Here is an 18071-nt window from a genome sequence, read left to right as displayed (position 1 = left end):
TAAAAAAAATCAGCAAGACTATAGTGCTTAGGAGTGCACTCGGGTGATAAAACCATAAAAGAAACACACACACACACACACACACGGAAGTGACTATTATAAAAGTAAAGTGGTTACTTTTGGAGGGAAGGAAGAGGCTGTGGTTGGGATGGGGACATGGAAGGGTCTGCAAGGCTCTATTTCTTAACCTGAGTAGTGATTACAGGGGTGTTCACTTTATAATAATTTGCTAAGCTATTTATTTTTTGTGTGTGATTTTCTGCATCTGTGTTTTATTTACAACAAACAGGTAAACACACATACACACACACATGCAAAGTCATTAATACATAAGTGGAATTTAAAGCCACGGGAATGGATGAGGTCACTTGGGAGAGAGTATAGATTACAGATAGACAGCCCAGGACACCAACATTTGAAAGTATGGTAAGGAGGAGAGATTGAGAAGGAGCAGCCATTGAGGCAGGAAAATGGAACGACAGCAGTGAAGAAGCGGAGAACAGAGGGATAAGTGCATCAATGGCCCAGTGCTGCCAGGAGACTAAATAGAATGAGGTTAGATCGACCGTGGTCTTTGGCGCGATGTCAGCAACTGGTGACTTCAGTAAGCACTGACTTGGGGTGCTGGAGATGAAGCCCAAGGGGTGGGTTGAGGGGAGAATGGGAAGTGAGGAGATGGAGTCGGTGAGTAATGACAACAATTTCACGGGAGCCTTGAGTGATATTCAGAGATTGGCACAGGGTAAGGATGGGTAAGAAAAGCCCTTGAACTATTTTAGTGCCAGGCAGAGAGCAAAAGCTACCCAGCCCAGGTGAAATGTGCATTCTGCTGTTGAGCTACATGGCCTGCCGTTCTGCTAAATCATCACATTGTAGTCCTGCACCCCACCCAGGGCATGGGACAGGGTGGTGTCAGGACGGATTACCCAATAAGCAAGGAACACATGGGCTTGCCTGTGTTTACTAAATTAATCTGTAGTGAAACCATGTGAAATTGTGCACTCCAGATTAGTAAGTAAACACAATTAAGCCTATGCATATCTTGCTTGCTGTAAGCCCTTGTGTACTTGTTTACCATTTAATCCGCCCCCAACCCCACCCTGTCCCATGCCCTGCTCTGGCCAGTGCAGGGTGCTGTAGAGAGTAGACCTACAACAAGGTGACCAGCAGCCAGCTGGTGATTCACACACAGGGCAAGCAGGGCCTGATGGGTGGAGAGGATACCAGCCACCAGCGGGATTTCTGATCTTCATCACTAACTGCTTCAGCAAGGATGAGCAGATCAGCTCCCCCTGGGTCTTGCTCATTCCTTCTCGCCAAAGCTCAGTCACAGCTGTTTCTCGTCCCAGTAAGGCAGAAGGACCCAGGCCTGAAGATGAGGCAGGCTGGGGCTGCTGGAGACACAGCCAGTGGGGAGCAGGTCTGTTTCTGGATTGGATGACTCTGATGTGTATAAGAGCAGAGTAGCCCTTTGTTCTTTGAAAGATCAGAGCCAAAAAAAAAATGGGGCAGAGAAGCTTTGACAGCAGGGCTAGAAACCCTCTTCAGAGCAGCCTGGCAATTTAAAAGGATCATTTGTATGCCTTGATCTACACTGGCCTGGTGCCCCCCACTCTCAGTCCAGCTTAGTTCCTGAGGCTACAGACCCCACCCTGTAGCCACCCACCCTGGCAGCCTTCTAGCAGGATGACATAATAATTAAGAATGGTGTCTGAAGCCAACTTGGGTTTCCTCATCTAGATGGAGATAGTAACAGTGCCTGCTTCATGGAATCACTATAAGGAAGGAAAGCCTTAGTATGTTTAAAGTGCTTACAACAAGCTTGCTGCACGGGTAGGGATTCTTGGTTGATCTGGATACTTAAATATCCCTATCGTTCTGTGTTTTTTACTGTGTTCTGTCAGGAACTTAAAAGACACTTCAGAGAGGCTGAGCCTGGGCCTCTTCTGGCCTTGCTCCATGTACCTGAGAAGATGGGAGTCTACAGATTAGGACTCTTCACTGCCCAGTGAGTTCAGAGGTGGAACAACCCAGGGGGTCATTTTATAGATGAGAAAGCTGAGGCCCATAGGCGAGAAATCCTCTTCTACTTCTTCTAGAGCTCTCTTTGCCGTCCTGTGTTTCTGCGAGACAAAATATTTATACTCCTCTGTTGTGTAGCAACCCACTGGCACCTGAACCCAAGGTTGGCCGCATCTCCAAGAGACCGAAGAAAGACTTAGGAACCAGTGATCATGATATATAGTTTATTTGGGAAGTCTACTTACGGAACCATGGCACAGGGTGGCGGCTAGACCAGTTTAGCGCTCTGCAACCACCTAGCAGGGGACACAAGCTTATATACCATTTCAGCTGGGACCAAAGCTCATTGTTTTCTTCCGCATCCTTGGGCAGCCAGCATTCCCAGGGACTTCACATCCAGGCCCAGATGTTTTTCTTCTTGTTGCTAAGGCATTCCTCGGCCTTGACCACTGGCCAGTCACGCCACTCCTGGCCTTGTACCTTAGGCCACGTCCATCCCAAATTCATCCCCAGCATGCTTCCGGGAAGAGCAAAGCTGACTCCATTAGGAGGGGATACATATAGTTGAATAGCATTACTCTATACCCTCTTAATATATATCTGCAGGAGCCAAAGTTCTGCATTGCTTTATGGGGCATTTTTGAATACTGAATACATTATGTGTGTGTGTGTGTGTGTGGTGTTTATCTATCTATATCCTTTCCATTCTCAGATGGCAATTCTCAGTGTTAGTTATGAATATACAATTGTTTTCTAGCATCTGTTCTGATTTTACACTGAACTGATCCAGTCACAGGCCTTCTGACATGTAGGAGGCAGGCTGAACCTAAAAGTGGCTTTTGTGGCTAAAAACAGTCACACTAACAAAATCTTACCTGGGCCAAACCCATTACCCATGTTGTAGGACTGCTTTGGCCAACCGACCTCACACGTGCTCCAACCTTGTCTTCCAGGACAGCCCATCTGCTGGCCAAAGTCTGTTTTTGGGAAGTGCAGGTGGCTGGTTTGCGTGACATCAACAGCTTGGGATCTGCACTACATGGACAGTTTGCTGAACCTGTGCAGATCCAACCAGATGTTTGACATCACACAGGTGTAGGTCCTCTCTTCCTCTTTCTGAGCCTACTCTCAGCCTCAGGGAATTTTAATGAAATGCCTGAGCCTGACTGGACTCTAGAATCTACAGCCTATTATTTATACCCCTACATGACACTGGACTGTAGTTAGCCGTGTTGTCCATGCAGATGCTTTTTATTCGAAGGTCAACAGGACTCAAAACAGTCACAACTGGCCTCTCAGAGAGGGCAGCATCTCAGCCCTGCCTTTCGCATTTGTGCATGAGTGGCAGTGCTTCCAGCTAGAGACTGAGGCATCTCCACAGGAACCTGCTGACCCCTCAGCATCCACAGCTGCCCATGGCCCTGCCCAGCTGGGACTGCGATCACCAGGCCCCACCGTGCCCTTTCATACACATGGAGCCCCAGCCGGGAGAGGGTAAGGGGCCACTCAGAGAAGCCACCCAACAATGCCTTGTTACCTGCGAGGAGGTGTCTCTGGAATCCTGGCCCCTTTGCTTGGCCCAGGGGAAGTCTTCACAGCTGCTGTGTCCTCATGGAGCCAAGCCGGGAACAGGAGCATTGGCAGCGTCCCCTCTCGCCTGTCGGTGGGCCCTTCCCCTTTGAGTTCCCCAGTGTCTCTGGAAAGGACAGTGGCCTCCCTCATATGTCTCCTGGCTGTGTGCTTTGAAAATGTTTGATCGTGGGCCATTTCCCGTGTCACCCTCATTTACCATAGAGAAGACATCTTTCTTTTGTTTTATATGAAACCAAGGGCTGAAACTGCACAGAGTACCTGACGCTACCCTGTATTTCTGGGATCTTCCAGCTGGGCCAGAGGCCTAGCCATTCTGGGGGAGCAGGACCTCACTAGAGCCAGGGGTTGTATGTGAGGTATGTGTGGCTTGTTCCCTGGGGCAGGTCTCTGGTAAGTGGTCCAGAGCCCTGCTACTGAGTGAGCTCTCTTCCTCCCTGGCATTGTTGGGGCATGTGCCATATTCCAGATGTCATTCTAATCATTTGCAGGCATGACCTCGTTTACTATTCACAGCACCCCCCATTTTACAACTGAGGGATTTGTGGCATAGAGAAGTTTGGGAAACCCATCCCAGGTTGCACAGCTAAGAGGCAGCAGAGCAGGCAGTGTGCTCCTAACCATGGTGCCCTCCTGCCTTTCCCCAAAGAAAAAACATGCAAGTCGCCCTCCCTCTGCAGGCTGCCTGCTGTTCATGTCATTGTCACAGAGGGGACCTGTCACCTGCAGATCAAACGTAAAATGCCTTCTGTTTTCACGGGTATCAGTATACATGCACGTGAGTGCAGGCATACGCACACACATCTACCAATAATCATTTCCTTGTGAATTGTTCATTCATTCAGGCAAATAGCCAAAATTATCCTGTATTCCAGAATCAGTTCCATCTCTTTCTTAACCTTTGTACTGGTCCCTCATTTACAAATAAGCAAAAGTACCAATTTCTACCAAAAGATCTTTCACAGTTCTGCCCACTGGCCTAACATTATGAGAATACATTTGACCTGTAGGACAGAGGTTGTCAGGTCTCATTTGTAAGGCCAACACTGTCCAGTTGAGTATAATTTAAAATGTCCATACTCTTTGACCCAAATCTTTTTACTTCTAGGAATTGCTTTCCAGAAACACTCGTGCAAATATACAAAGACTCATGTACAAGGATAGACATGTCTATCAAAAGGGGAATGGGTACTTAAATTTTGGTGTATTCACATAAAGGAAGTACATACAGCTTTTAAAAAGAAGTAGGTAGATTTCTATAAGCGGACATGGAAAGCTGTTCACAATACAGTGGAAAAGGCAGTTACAAAACAGTCTTACAGAATGATACTCCATTTTTTCTTTTTTTTTGGAAAGAAAAAAATGTATACATTTATATGAATAGAAGAAAAGTCCATATGAGTGTCTACCTCTGGTGGTTAACTTGACAGATGGGAGAGAGGGCAATTATAGGAGCTGGGAGTAGACTTTCCCAAAGGTGCCCAGTGGATTCTGCAAGGAATCCTGGGTCTCCACTTTGCAGCTGTGACTTGGATGGAAGCTGAGGCCTCTCCCCAGAGTCATATTTGAACATCAGTGAGGATGCTCCAGAAAAGGTCGTTCCCTTTTATATCCTTATGCCATCCTTTTCAGTCACCCAGTCTCATCAGATTCAAAATGTAATCAAATAATAAAAATGAAGCACAAATTTATTTACCACTGTGGTAGGATTGGGCCATTTTTTTCTATCAATTTCCTAGCCCAGAAATTGCCTTTTAAATGGGTAATGATGATTCTCAGGGTCCAGTTATTACCTTGAAACCTCACATTTTGATATATCCAATGCTGTTCTCTTATATAAATAACGGTTATTACTGCAAAGCAATTTTTTTCCCTGCACTTCCAAAATGTTCCTGCAGGAGATGGCAAGAAAATGGATTCCATTAATATTCCACTTAGAACTGTTGCTCTTTCCAGCACTAACTTCCACATAAATCTCAGGAGTCTTTTACACAAACGCCATCCCTTCCACCCTGCCATTGCCCCTCTCCTTCCACCCCGTCTTTCCTCCTGCTTCCTCATCACCTCCTCTTCCCAGGAAAAAGAACACTTCATTCTCTGTTTGGTTAATCCACTGCTGGGACGATGCTGCCACCTGCTTTGCCCAGAGCTTGGCACCTAGTAAGTGGTGGCCGACATTATTTTTTGCCTGTTGTTTGCCACCTCCATGCCCCTTCCACCAGCCAGAGAACAAGCCTGTCAGCTCATTTTTCCTGCCTGCTTAGTACTAATTAAAACCCCAAAGTAAAATGTATGAACAACAGAAAGCCCCACTGATTCATATGAGCCGGGGGACTAGGGTGTTACGGGTCTTGCTGTGCCCAGTGCCCAGGCCCAGGGGAGAGGCAGCACCTGAGCCTCACACAGCTTCGTGAACATTCCCCAGTCCCAGAGGCTGTTCTCTGCAGTCTGATGGATCCAGGCTTTAACAGACACCCAACAGCCTCATTAACGCTCCCACCAACCCCACTCCCTCTGGAAATCTTGTAGGTTGCTGTTATTGGGAAGTATTTATAAAAGACTCTGTCACTGCAAAGTACATTACAGTCATTTCACAGGAGAAACTAGGGTGCTGGGAGAATTGTACTTGACACTGTCACTATCTCTTGCTAGAGTCTTGCAACCAAGCACCTTAAAGGACCAATTCTGTCATTCAGAGCCTGTTACATCCTGGCTTCCCTCTGCACAACCCTTAAGCTGGCCTGTCCCTGTACAGCTAATTAAAATAAGCAAAGTTCCTATTTTAAAGCCCTCATCCACAGTAAATTGGTTTTTCCACACTATAATCTTTAATGATACTCAAAGCAGATACTCTTCTTCCTATTTTATAAATGGGACAATTGAGGCTGAACAAGGTCGACTGACTTATTCAGGGTCACAGAGCTAGTGGATTAAAAAAAATAACAATTCACAGACATTTATGAGATCCAGTGTGCAGTAAACTTTGTGCTGGGTCCTTTGACACTTTATCATTGCAGCAGCTCCAGCCAGTAATCGACAGAACTAGGATTTGAACCTGTTGTCGTTAGGTGCTGTCAAGTTGGTTCTAACTCATAGCAACCCTGGTACAACAGAATGAAACACTGCGCTGTCCTCGCAATTGTTGCTATGTTCGAGCCCATTGCTGCAGCTGCTGGGTCGATCCATCTCATCAAAGATCTTGCTCTTTTTTGCTGACCCTCTTCCTTACCAAGCATGATACCCTTCTCCAAGGACTGGTCACTCCTAATAACATGTCCAGAATACATGAGACAAAGCCTCACCATCCTCGCTCAAGGAGCACTCTGGCTATTTCTTCCAAGACCGACTTGTTCGTTCGTCTGGCAGTCCATGGCATATTCAGTATTCTTTGCCAACACCATAATTCAAAGGCATCAATTCTTCAGCCTTCCTTATTCATTGTCCAGCTTTTGCATGCATACGAGGTGATTGAAAATACCACGATTTAAGTCATGAGCACCTTAGTCTTCAAAATGACATCTTTGCTTTTCAACACTTTGATGAAGCTTTTTGCAGCAGATTTGCCCAATGCAATACGTTTTTTGATTTCTTGACTGCTGCTTCCAAAGGATTTGAACCTAGAATTTCCTTATGCGAACTCCAAGCTAGCTTTTATTATACTAAACATCTCAGTTTCTGAGATGAAATTCCGATTTCCAGATACCCATATCATACTGGCTCCTCTGGGCCCCCCGTGGTAGCTTGCACAACCTCTGTGCTGCAGCCTCCCTGGGCCATAGCATGTCTACAGGTCTGTCTCTCCTCTTAGCCTGAGAACTTCTTCAGGGCAAGGACTGCATCTTACTCATCTCTGAAGCCCCAGCATCCACCACAGTGCTCAGTAGGACTCAATAGATTTGAGTTTGTGTAAATGAATGAATGAACGAACAAATGAATGAATGAATTGTGAGACAACTACTGTTGATGAGTGTGTGTGTATGTATATGCCTGCATCCACGTGCGTGTATACTGACATCCATGAGAACAGAAGGCATTTCATGTTTGACCTGCAGGTGATGGTCCCCTTTGTGACACTGACATGAACAGCAGGCAGCCTGCAGAGGAAGGGAGACCTGCATGTTTTTTCTTTGGGGAGAGGCAGGAGGGCACCATGGTTAGGAGTGCACTGCCTGCTCTGCCTCCTCTTAGCTGTGCAACCTGGGGCCAGTTTCCAAACTTCTGTATGCGTAAATCCCTCAGTTGTAAATGGAGGGTGCTGTGAATAGTAAATGAGGTCATGCCTGCAAATGCTTAGAATGATGCCTGGCACGTGCTCATCTATGTCTCATCCTCACTGATGGTGTCAGCAGTGTGACTTGGGAGATATTCAAGAGGGTAGTGATAACTCCCTTGCTACCTCAGCTGTTGATAATAGCAGCTACCACTCAGCACTGACTGTGAGCGAGGCACTTGGGCCTTGCTGTCACAGACCAGCATTAGAATTCCAGCTCTGCCGGTAATGAGCTCAGGGCTCAAGCTTGCTTTTTTTTTTTTGGTATAACAGTCGTATCTTTTATTGTTAACTCATTTTTAATGCCTCATATGAGTGCCATTCCGAATCATCTCATGTACTCTAATGTCAGAGCCACATTTTGAGAAATACGTTAGGTTACACCTGGAGTGAAAATTTGGAGGCTTGTTCCCGAGTACACTGCACTATTGGTGCCAGGAGTAAGAAACTTGGATGGAGCCTCCTTTATTTTCTTCTTTTTAAAAAAATATATATTTTAACCTACCATGTAGATTTAGAAAGCCACCTCCCCATCCTCTGTACTAAAGCCTTTACAGTGCAGCCCCTTCATGAACAGTGAGACTTGATTTTACTTTAGAAATCAATACTTTGTTTCCTGGATACTTCTTCGTCTCCAGCTTCATCTTCAGTGACCTCAGACCCAGTGGTATATTCTTCTGAAAATAATGACTGCTGTTTCAGTTGCAGAGTCCAGGTTTTCCATGACAAAAAAGCATTGAGCTCCCTGGTTCAGTTCTGAGGCCCCATGGTGTGTTTGGCTCTAGTAAAACATCAGTCTAGACCCTTTTCCTCACAGGGGCCAACCCCAGAGTCACTAGTCACTAACTGTATCTTTAGAAAAAGGCACAACAATGGCATCTTTGTGACTAAGTGGGTAGTCCCGTATTCTGGTAGTCGGACAGGACAGCAAACCCCGACCTTCACATCGATCACAAAGAGCAACCCTGTGGCCCCTCACTTTACAACCCTTTGGAAACTGAGTGGGATCAAACTGAAGAACCTTTTGGTTACCACACAGATAAATTCCAGCACCAAGAGTGCTCAGCAAACTTGCTGCAGTGGGATAAACTACTTTCTGAGTGATCCTGACAATAAAAATTCAACACAGAGAAAAGCTTGACAACATCTTGATCAAGTCAGTCAGTTGACTGTTCCCCACAAGGGCCAATATATGCCTCTCCAAGATTTTAATTCTTCGAAGAAACTATTCAAATACTCATGAACATCCCAAGTCTCGACTCTTAGGTGACTACAGATAATGTTTCCATGCTAATCCACATTGTTTTTTCCAGGAATGCAAGAAATTCTTATTTCTCTTGCCTTTGTTAAAAGTTTCTTACACAAATAGCATCTATGTGATGTGGCTGAATTACTCTGAGAATCCGATTCAAATACCCTAAATCAAACAGCCTGTCAATCTTCTGACAAAAGAGTTTACTCTTAAATTTATCTTTCTTGTTCTTTAAATTACCAGCTTCATTGTGCATAAGCAGATCAGCTATATGTGTTAAAAATAAAAAACACAAACACAGTGCTGTTGAGTCGATTCCGACTCATAGCGACCCTATAGGATAGAGTAGAGCTGCCCCATAGAGTTTCCAAGGAGCGCCTGGTGGATGTGAACTGCCGACCCTTTGGCAGCTATAGCTCTTGAGCACTATGCCACGTGTTACAAGATGTGAATTAATACAGTCGACGTTGCATGGGGTCGCTACTATGGCATTCATATTTTTGTGGCAATACTGAATACATAGTTCAACCAATGAATCCATTTTTCAAAAACTCTGAAGAAATAAGAATAGAAATGACATTACCTGCCTCTAAAGTGGGCATCTCACAATCTTTATTCTCCTTAGTGTTCCTTTTAATATATTTCATCAATCAGTTGAAGATGTGAACGTCACAGTGAACTGAAATGTCCACCTTTTGCCAGCACTGGGCATCCATAAATAAATATTCAGCAAAATCCTTCATTTCTGATATCAAAAGATCTCATGGGCTACTAAAATCTTCTTTCAAGTTTTTTGCTTCATCAGATACATGGATAACCATATTTGACCCTTGGGATTTTCCTGTCTTTTCTCCACCATTATGAGTAGTACAGTTTTGACTTTCTGAAGACCAGTTCCTTGCAGAAGCTGTACTGTGTCTTCCTGTTTTGGAAACTGCATCTCGACCATCCCAGAGCCTCCTGAAATTCTCCCTGTGTGTCAAGAAGTGAGGATTCGATATATGTGGCTAAAGTTTCATCAGGACTCTCTCCAGTAGCCATTAGAGGGCTATACTGGTTGTTAGCAGGTGAGCTTCCACGGCTATTCAGTTCATCAGACCTTTCTGCACACCCTTTGAGTGTTAATCCAGGCACAAGCCTTGCCACAGTTTTCTCCTAATTGATGGTCTAAGGGATTCCAGGTAACGGATAAAGGATCATGTCCAACACCATTTGGTTGGTATTGTTCAGGAAATGACGTTTCTCTGAATATCCATGACTTATCTTTTAGAACTTACTTAAAAAAAAAATCTTTAAATGTGCCTGATTTACACTCTGCTTAGCATCTCATGGATGGTAGAATTTAACTTCTCAGGGCCTCGCTGGCCAGAACCTTCCTCGACCCAGCCTGCAACCTAGGCCATGGTGTTGTCACGCGCTGCCCCCACAGACAGTGGCCAGGGATCCTTGAGAATGCTTTTAAACTTCATCCTGGGTGAGATGAGGGTCATCATACTTACCTCAGGGAGTTAATGTGAGGATTACATGAGAGAATTCTTGTAATATTACTTTGTAAAGTATGATATTCTACATAAATGTCAGTGTCTTTATTAACAATAAATTTGAGGTTTATTTAAAGCTGACCAAGAAGTATTTTTACCCCCCATCTGCCTTTCGCCTCCCCGTCCCATTCCACTGGTCTCAGAGTCCTGGAACCTAGTTTACAGATATGTCTTTTCCCTGGATTATTTCGCTCTTTGACCTTAGGGAAGTGATTAAACCTCCCTAATCCACAGCTTCCCTTTCTGACAACTTGAGGAGCACAGTTGCGTGAGAGGCCCAACCCTGTGGAGATCAGTAGTATCTTTAGCCAGAGAATATCCATCTAGTTTGATACACCTAAGCACAGGTGCTCTGCTGAATTTTAGATAGCGTGTGGGACAAGTAGGTGATTAGGTAGGACTGGTAGGTAGGTCATGGGAGCAGGATGAGAAGAGGAAACTGCTCCTTCCTCCACTTCCCTCGTCTGTCCTGGCCAGGAGGGGCGGGCTGTGTGTTCTCAAAGCCCAAGGACACAGAACACGGAGTGCTGACATAGATAATGCCTCAGGAGCCAAGGAGCTGTCCTAGATAGCAGCTGAGGAGGAGCTTACGCTCCCCAAAAGGTGGAATAAAGTTTCCATTTTTATTCAGCCACACTGCAGAGAAATCAGGAAATATTCATGAGTTGCAAGCATGGGACTACAAGGTCTCTCAGTCATCTACAGGGATGCCTGGGTCCCTTGGAAGAGAAATGTGCAGAGCACAGGTTTTGGCACCTTCTCTTAGCACATCATTTAATAGAATTTCAAACATAGAGAACTCTTGGATCAATAGAGTCACTACATATGGAGGCAGAGGTTGGAGGATAGGGACAGTACAATGGAGTGGTTAAGACTGTGATGTTGAATCCTGGCTCCAACACTGGTAAGCTTCATAACCTTGTAAATCCCATAACCTCTCTAAGCCAGGGTTCTCTCATTTCTGCAACAGGCAGGATACCTTCCTCACTTGTTTGCTGTGAGGACTAAATGAGACAGGATGCCTAGAACATAGTAATTGTTCACTAAATGGTAGCTTGGCAAGGTACAGTATTCTCTGAATGATAGCTGTGTATGTTATTGCCCAACTCCAACGACCAATTAAGGTCCACAAACGCAGGCCATTCCTAGTATCAGCAGACACTGCCTTGATGTGCTAACAACCCCTAATGAGTACCCTGATCATTGGTTAAATAAACAAGCCATTAGTGGGCAAGCAGAAGGCTCTTCCTCAGCACATCCTATTAATCTGCTGATTATTAGTTCCCATTAGTTGAAAGCTGATTAACTACATGTCCCAACAGGCACCAGGCAACCTGAATTCTACGGGAGACCTAAGCGTTCCCAGCCTGTCTGGACTTGCTGCAGTATCCTCCCTTCCAAAGGTTTGTGACAAACTGAGTCAACATTAGGAGTGGGCGAAGATGTCTGGAAGGAAGCCAGGAATTGATGGAAAAAGTCCCAAAACCCATAAACAGATTATCTTAGCTATAAAGTCAGGAGTGTTAAGGTGGTTTGAGGCTGATGAAGAGCTTAGAAAAATAGCTAAGACTTGAGAAATTACATTAGATGAATTCAGAACAATCTGGGGGTGAGGGCGTGGGAAGAGGCATGCAGGCTGCCAGGATTCCTGGTTCTGTGCGCCATTCTCATTTGTGATATTTTTGTTTAGTGATTTATTTTGAGCACAACACAGTATTACTGCTCATATTTTTAGTATTGCATTAGTATTATGAATACTATTGTCAGATAATTTAATTAGAATTTTACCGTGGTTTCTAGAAGCGGGCACAGGGCCCAGCAGAAAAACTGCATGCGTGAATTTGCACACACATGCATGTGTGCACACAAACACACACGAGTTTTCAGGTCTCGCCCTCTCCAACTAAGTGTGCTTTCCAAACAAGACCCAGGGCGAAGGCCACGCGGATTTGAATCCTTAGCATGACGGATGAGTGAATCTAGCTGTTTGTAACCCAAGCCCATGATCCAGTAACTAAATGGTTTAATTAAGCTTATCACTGCCACCCCAAGCCAGGCGCCTCTGTGGATTAATGTAACTTATTCAATATCCTCTCTAAGAAGCACCATCGGGGAATGTGATTCTGCTCTGAGAACCAGTCCTCAGGCCCTCCATTCATCACCAAGGCCCTGGCTGGGGTGTTTGTGTTTATCTCCTGAGGTGGTCTCTGAGAAGCTGGCTGATGAGTTATTCCCCCCTCTTTCCCTGTCTCCCTCCTCAAGCACTGGGATATTTTGTCCACTGGAAATCTTCCAGAGCCCCCCCCCCCAGCCCCGCTCCTCCCAGCTACTTCTGCCCCCCTGCTGGGCACTTTTAATTTTCTCAGAATAATTGATTCTGTCTTCTTCTTGCATCTCATTGTCTTCTCAATTTTATATATCACCTTTCAACCTCTCCTTGATACAAGCAGGCCCTGGTGTCTGCAGAGAAGAGTTGAGCGTGACATGGGTGCTGTGGGGCAGGCAGAGGCTTGGTGCTCCTCTGGTCTTGGAATCCACAGTGGCCACTTCCCCCATCCTCCCTCACATACTCTCGACCTCATGGCTGTGTCCCCAGTGTCTAGAAAGCACCTGGCACATTGGAAAGTAATGAGTAGTTGTAGAAGAGATGGATGGATGAATGAATGAATGAAAATTGCCTGATGGCTTTTGCACACGGCTTTTCACATGATGATAAATGCCTTCCCCTACACATCGCTCCTACTGATCAGTCACAGTGGGACTCAAAACCTGGTTCCTCTGCAAAACCCTCCTGGGTTACCCTTAGGAATCTTCTAGGTCCAAACTTTCATCTCACAGAAGAGGCAGTGGACCCCTGAGAGTCACCTTTCCAAGGTTGCCTAGCAGCAGATCTACGACAAGAATCCTTGGGACTCCTTGAGGACTCCTTGCTTCTCTCCCCTGGTCACTTTGTCAATTATTTTCTATTTTGTATTAATCCCTGTTTCCCCCTACAATTCTGGGAGCTGCTGAGGGATAGAGACCATGGGTTATTCTTTGACGCTTCTCATAGTGGATGGCACAGTGCCTGCTACCCAGTATTTACCCTCCATTAACATTCATTGATGATGGTGATGGTGATGAAGATGATGATGATAGTAATGTCTTGCATTTGAGAATTTCAGCATCTCGTAGATTTTCTCTGCTTCTTTGCATGAAAAAGATAAGGACGGACTTGTCCAGGGTCCTTCAGGAGCTGAAGGAGAAGCTGGGCAAGTTGCAACCTTCCATCTGCCTAAGATGTTATAGAAATCTGCGTCTTTCCCCAGTAATTCTTACAAAGAAGGCTCCTCTTCTTTCTCAGGAAAGTGTTGATGCACTTGAACCAAATTTCTGAGTAGTCTGTGTCATTGTGCATGCATTGGGAGTGGGATGCGGAATTGAGACCAAAAGTGCTTGTGAACCTTTTTATCAAACCGACTTATACATATACTGACCACTCATCACCTGGAAGAAAAAGTTAGTGGGTTTCTATTTCTGATTCCCTTTCCTTGGCTCTGTGGCTTTTTTCAAGTTATTGAAGCCACCTGTCTCCTCCTCCTTTATTGCCCCCAGATTTGATCCCTGAGAGTTAGAAATTGGCCATAGGCTGACTGGGGTATATTTAAGCAGGCATGTGAGAACTCTTGCAGGTTTGGAATTTCCTAAGCAGAGTCGGATCTGTTCTTGGTCCCATAGTACTTTTTTGTCCCAGGGGAGTTATGCCAAATACCCCCCCACCCTCATCCTCATCATCACCACTTACCCCAGAACATCAAAGTAGCTGACCTCTGGACCTCACTGGCTGTGGTGTCCAGGCTAGAAAGATGCTTGCTTTTCTCTCCTGTGGCTGAAGTACTCTGGGCGTGAGTCAGGGGAGGGAGTAGGCAGCGGGGCCAGACGCCTCTATCTGCCTAGCTCACACATGGGAACCAGGAACAACAGAGAAGCACACAATCCTTGCCATTGTCCCAGCATCACCCACTTCTGTGGAAACCATGTGGCTGCTGGGATCAGAGCAACTAGCAGTGCTTTCCAGGCAGGACGAGTGAGCGGGCACGGGACAGAGCAGAGGAACTCCCCAGAAGGAGCCACGCTGAGAGGACAAAGGCTGAGAACCGAGGGCTTGGCCAAAGCATACCCAGCACAGCCTCAGAGCAGAGTGACAGAGGCAGGGGTAGGAAGGTGGTAAGTAACCCCACCGTACTGTATAGTAGAGTGTTTTCATGGAGGCCAACTGCAAAGAATAGGTCCTGTGGCAGTGCAGCCCTGCAGTGCCTTGGCCTTGGCGCCCACAGGAGGGCTGATGGGCTCAGGCCGGGTAAGGGAAAGTTGCAGAATCCCTTTACAACTTTGTTCTATTTTATTATTTTAATTTTTCCCTGACAGATTAGGAAGAAAAATCAATCTGGTAGTGGGTCCCAAGTTTTGATTGCTGTACTCTGTGTGTGAGAGCCACTTGTTCATGTGCTTTCTTGGTGGTGCTGCAGAAGGAGGGGAGGCCAGAAGCCTCTGGAAAGAATCCCATGATGTTAGCCCTGGAAAGAGCCTCAGAGGTTCTGGTGCAGCCTCCTCATTTTACAGGTGGGGAAACCGAGGCCGAGAGGGGCAGTGATTGCTGGGTTTCACACAGCTACTTTTTGGCAGGGTTGAGACCAGGACCCAAGGCTCTTAACTCCCAAGCTAATCCCACTCTGTGAAAAAAAGAGCGATAAGCTATTTGAGCACAAAAATGGTTTTTTTTGTTTGTTTGTTTCTTATAGATACCAAAGACGGGTTCATGCACCAAACCAGAAAACCAGACCTATTGCTGTCAAGTCGATTCCCACTCACAGTGACCCTATAAGGCAGAGTAGAACTGCCTCATAGGGTTTCCAAGGGGCATCGGTGGATTCGAACTGCCAACCTTTTGGTTAGCAGCCAAGCTCTTAACCACTGCAGCACCAGGGCTCTGGTTCATGCATAGTCATTCAGTTGGAAAGAATTGTTGAGATATGAGCCTACACCCTCCCCCTTCCCTAATTGTTAAAAAGGATCTTCAAATTGGAAACTTCTCCTTCTGTCATTCTTATACTCCCTCATCCAGAATGCAAGCTCCTCAAAGTGAGGTACTCTGTCTTCCATTTTGTTAAAATATTGTAATAATAACCTGTTGTTATCAATAACCTATTAATAACAGACACTAGGCTGAGTACTTCAAATATGTTATTGCGTGTCATCATCACCCCAGTCAGATGAGGGAATCAAAGCTCAGAGAAATTAAGCAGCTTGCCTAAAGTCACGTAGCTGGTTAATGGTTGAGGCAGGGCTTGATCTCAGGTCTGTAGGGTTCCAGAAAAATACTCGAACCATACAAGTGTTCAGTAAAGGCTTTTGCAATGCGACAGCTGAGCAGGGAGGGTTCCATGCAGTGCACCTGTGCTGGATTTGACCTGTAGTGCTGCAGGGGCAGGTCCTGAAGAAGACTCCAGCTTGAGAAGCACAGTGGAGAGGAAGTGTTCCCTTTTCGCCTTAGCAGAGCCCACGGGCTGGCTTACCACCTGGCCCCCTACTGTCAGTGCAATTAACCAGCTCTGTAGCCAGCTCACAACCCATGCCTGGCAGCCGGAGCAAGCCAAGCCCTGCCAGGCGCTCCCAGCGGAGAGACATGGCAAGGAGGCAGCTGAGTGGAGGGCAGAGAACCAGGCAGGAGGTGCTGCAGTGCCATTACAATTAAAAAAGAAGAAGAAGAAGAAAAAGCGACCAAGATTCTTGGCTCCAAACCCCAATTTGCGTCTCATCTGGGAGTCATTTGCATAGGAAGTCCTATCTGTAGCTTTATGAAATAAATAAAATGAATGGGCCCGTGAGGTTGCCAAGTATACTCCCATAAGCCTGTACTCTGAGGGGGAAGTTACTGCTTTGTTGGGGTCCCCTTCACATCCCCAGGATCCCTGGCTGTGAGGCACTTTGCGGGGTGAGGTGGGGTTGTGGGGGACAGGTTTCCAGGGTGGAGGCTCGGGGGAAGCAGGCAGGTCATGTACACAGTAGGACAGTCTCCAGTCGCTGTGAAAGTTGCCGTGTGTTCCCACCAGGACATGGCTCTGCATGTTCTCCAGACCTTTGGCGCAGTCTTGAAGTCAGCAGAGCCTTCCCATTTGTCTTCTTTGGAGGGGCGCTTCTCCCTCTTGCCCGCGCTGTGCTTCAGGGCTGGCTTCTGCGCTTCCTGAACAGCAGTTCTCAATATTGAGTGAGCAGGGTAATCCCTCAGGAAGCACTTTAAAATGAAGATTCCATGGTCCATCTCAGAGATTGATGTGGTCTTTCTGGAGCGGGAATCTGTATCCTTAGCACGCGGTGGGGGAGAAGGGCACTTGGGAAGCTACACTTTGAGGATCCCTGCTGCAAGGTGTGCCTCGGGAGCTGATAAGATACAGAGCGCTACCTCCAGGGGGACAGCATGGTCTCCAGTGTGGCTGCATGCTCCACACAGCCATGGCCTTCACCCCGTGCTGTCTTTGCATCCTCTCCACAATCCATGCAGGAGAGATGCTCAACTTCCTGTTACAAATGAGGCTTTCAGATGGACCAAGGATCAGCTCAAGGTCACTCAGCCAGGAAGTGGGAGAGGTTGATTTAAAACGCAGCTTTTCAGGCTCAAAGCCTTGCTGCCTTGAAGTAAGAGGTCCTTGCAAGCGAAGCAACAACTGTATTGGTGGAGTTTCATGGTAACTGGGTAGCAGGGGGTGTCACCTTGCCAGAGGAATCCTCCTCAGCACAGCCCCCTCCCACATTAACCCCCTCCATGGGGCTGGACTCGTCCTGCCTCCCTAAATGCAGTAGACCAAAGCAGCCACTGAGGACTCCAGACTCAGGTGCAGAGGGGAGGGGGCATGTCCAGGTCACATTGCCAGTGGGGGAGTGGGAGACGGTCCACAATCTAAGAGTCATTGCAAAACCTACGCTAACCCCAGCTTGGTTGGGCAGTGGGGAGACCTGCCCCTTTTCTGAGCCCAGCAGTGGGTTTTCTCATACTCATGGATAGTTTAACAATATTGGTATCTGAATGACCTTCAGCATTCATCCAGTTTAACTTTCTGCCTTCTACCATCTCTGTGGTAGCCAGGGAGCAGGGGCCATACCACCCTTCAGAGGAACTAGGACTAGGACCCAGTCTCCTGAGCCCTAGTCCAGAGTTTTCTTAATGGTCCTGCATCCTTGTTCTGGTCTCCGACTCTGGAAGGAGGGGAAGGACCACCTGCTATCAGACAACCACCTGGTTCACTGCACAGTCAAAGCACAAAGCATGGCACTGAGCAGTGACACACAGCAGTCTTCTAAGCCTATCCACCCCTTCCCTACACCAGTGGGTCAAAGGAGGTCCCACTTCAATCCTGGG

At 46.5% G+C, this 18071-nt stretch overlaps 1 protein-coding gene and 1 pseudogene across 1 annotated transcript in view; one reads left to right on the top strand and one right to left on the bottom strand.

Annotated features, from left to right (window-relative positions):
* GRIK4 (glutamate ionotropic receptor kainate type subunit 4) overlaps positions 1–18071 on the top strand; it is a 363160-nt gene that overhangs the window by 89975 nt on the left and 255114 nt on the right. The window lies entirely within an intron of this gene.
* LOC104846705 (SANT and BTB domain regulator of class switch recombination-like) lies at positions 8477–9970 on the bottom strand (annotated as a pseudogene).

This window comes from Loxodonta africana, chromosome 15 (genome assembly GCF_030014295.1).
Source record: "Loxodonta africana isolate mLoxAfr1 chromosome 15, mLoxAfr1.hap2, whole genome shotgun sequence".
Lineage (NCBI taxonomy): Eukaryota > Metazoa > Chordata > Mammalia > Proboscidea > Elephantidae > Loxodonta > Loxodonta africana.
Note: the sequence above shows the minus strand (reverse complement) of the source record. Positions and strands in the feature narration are given on the sequence as shown.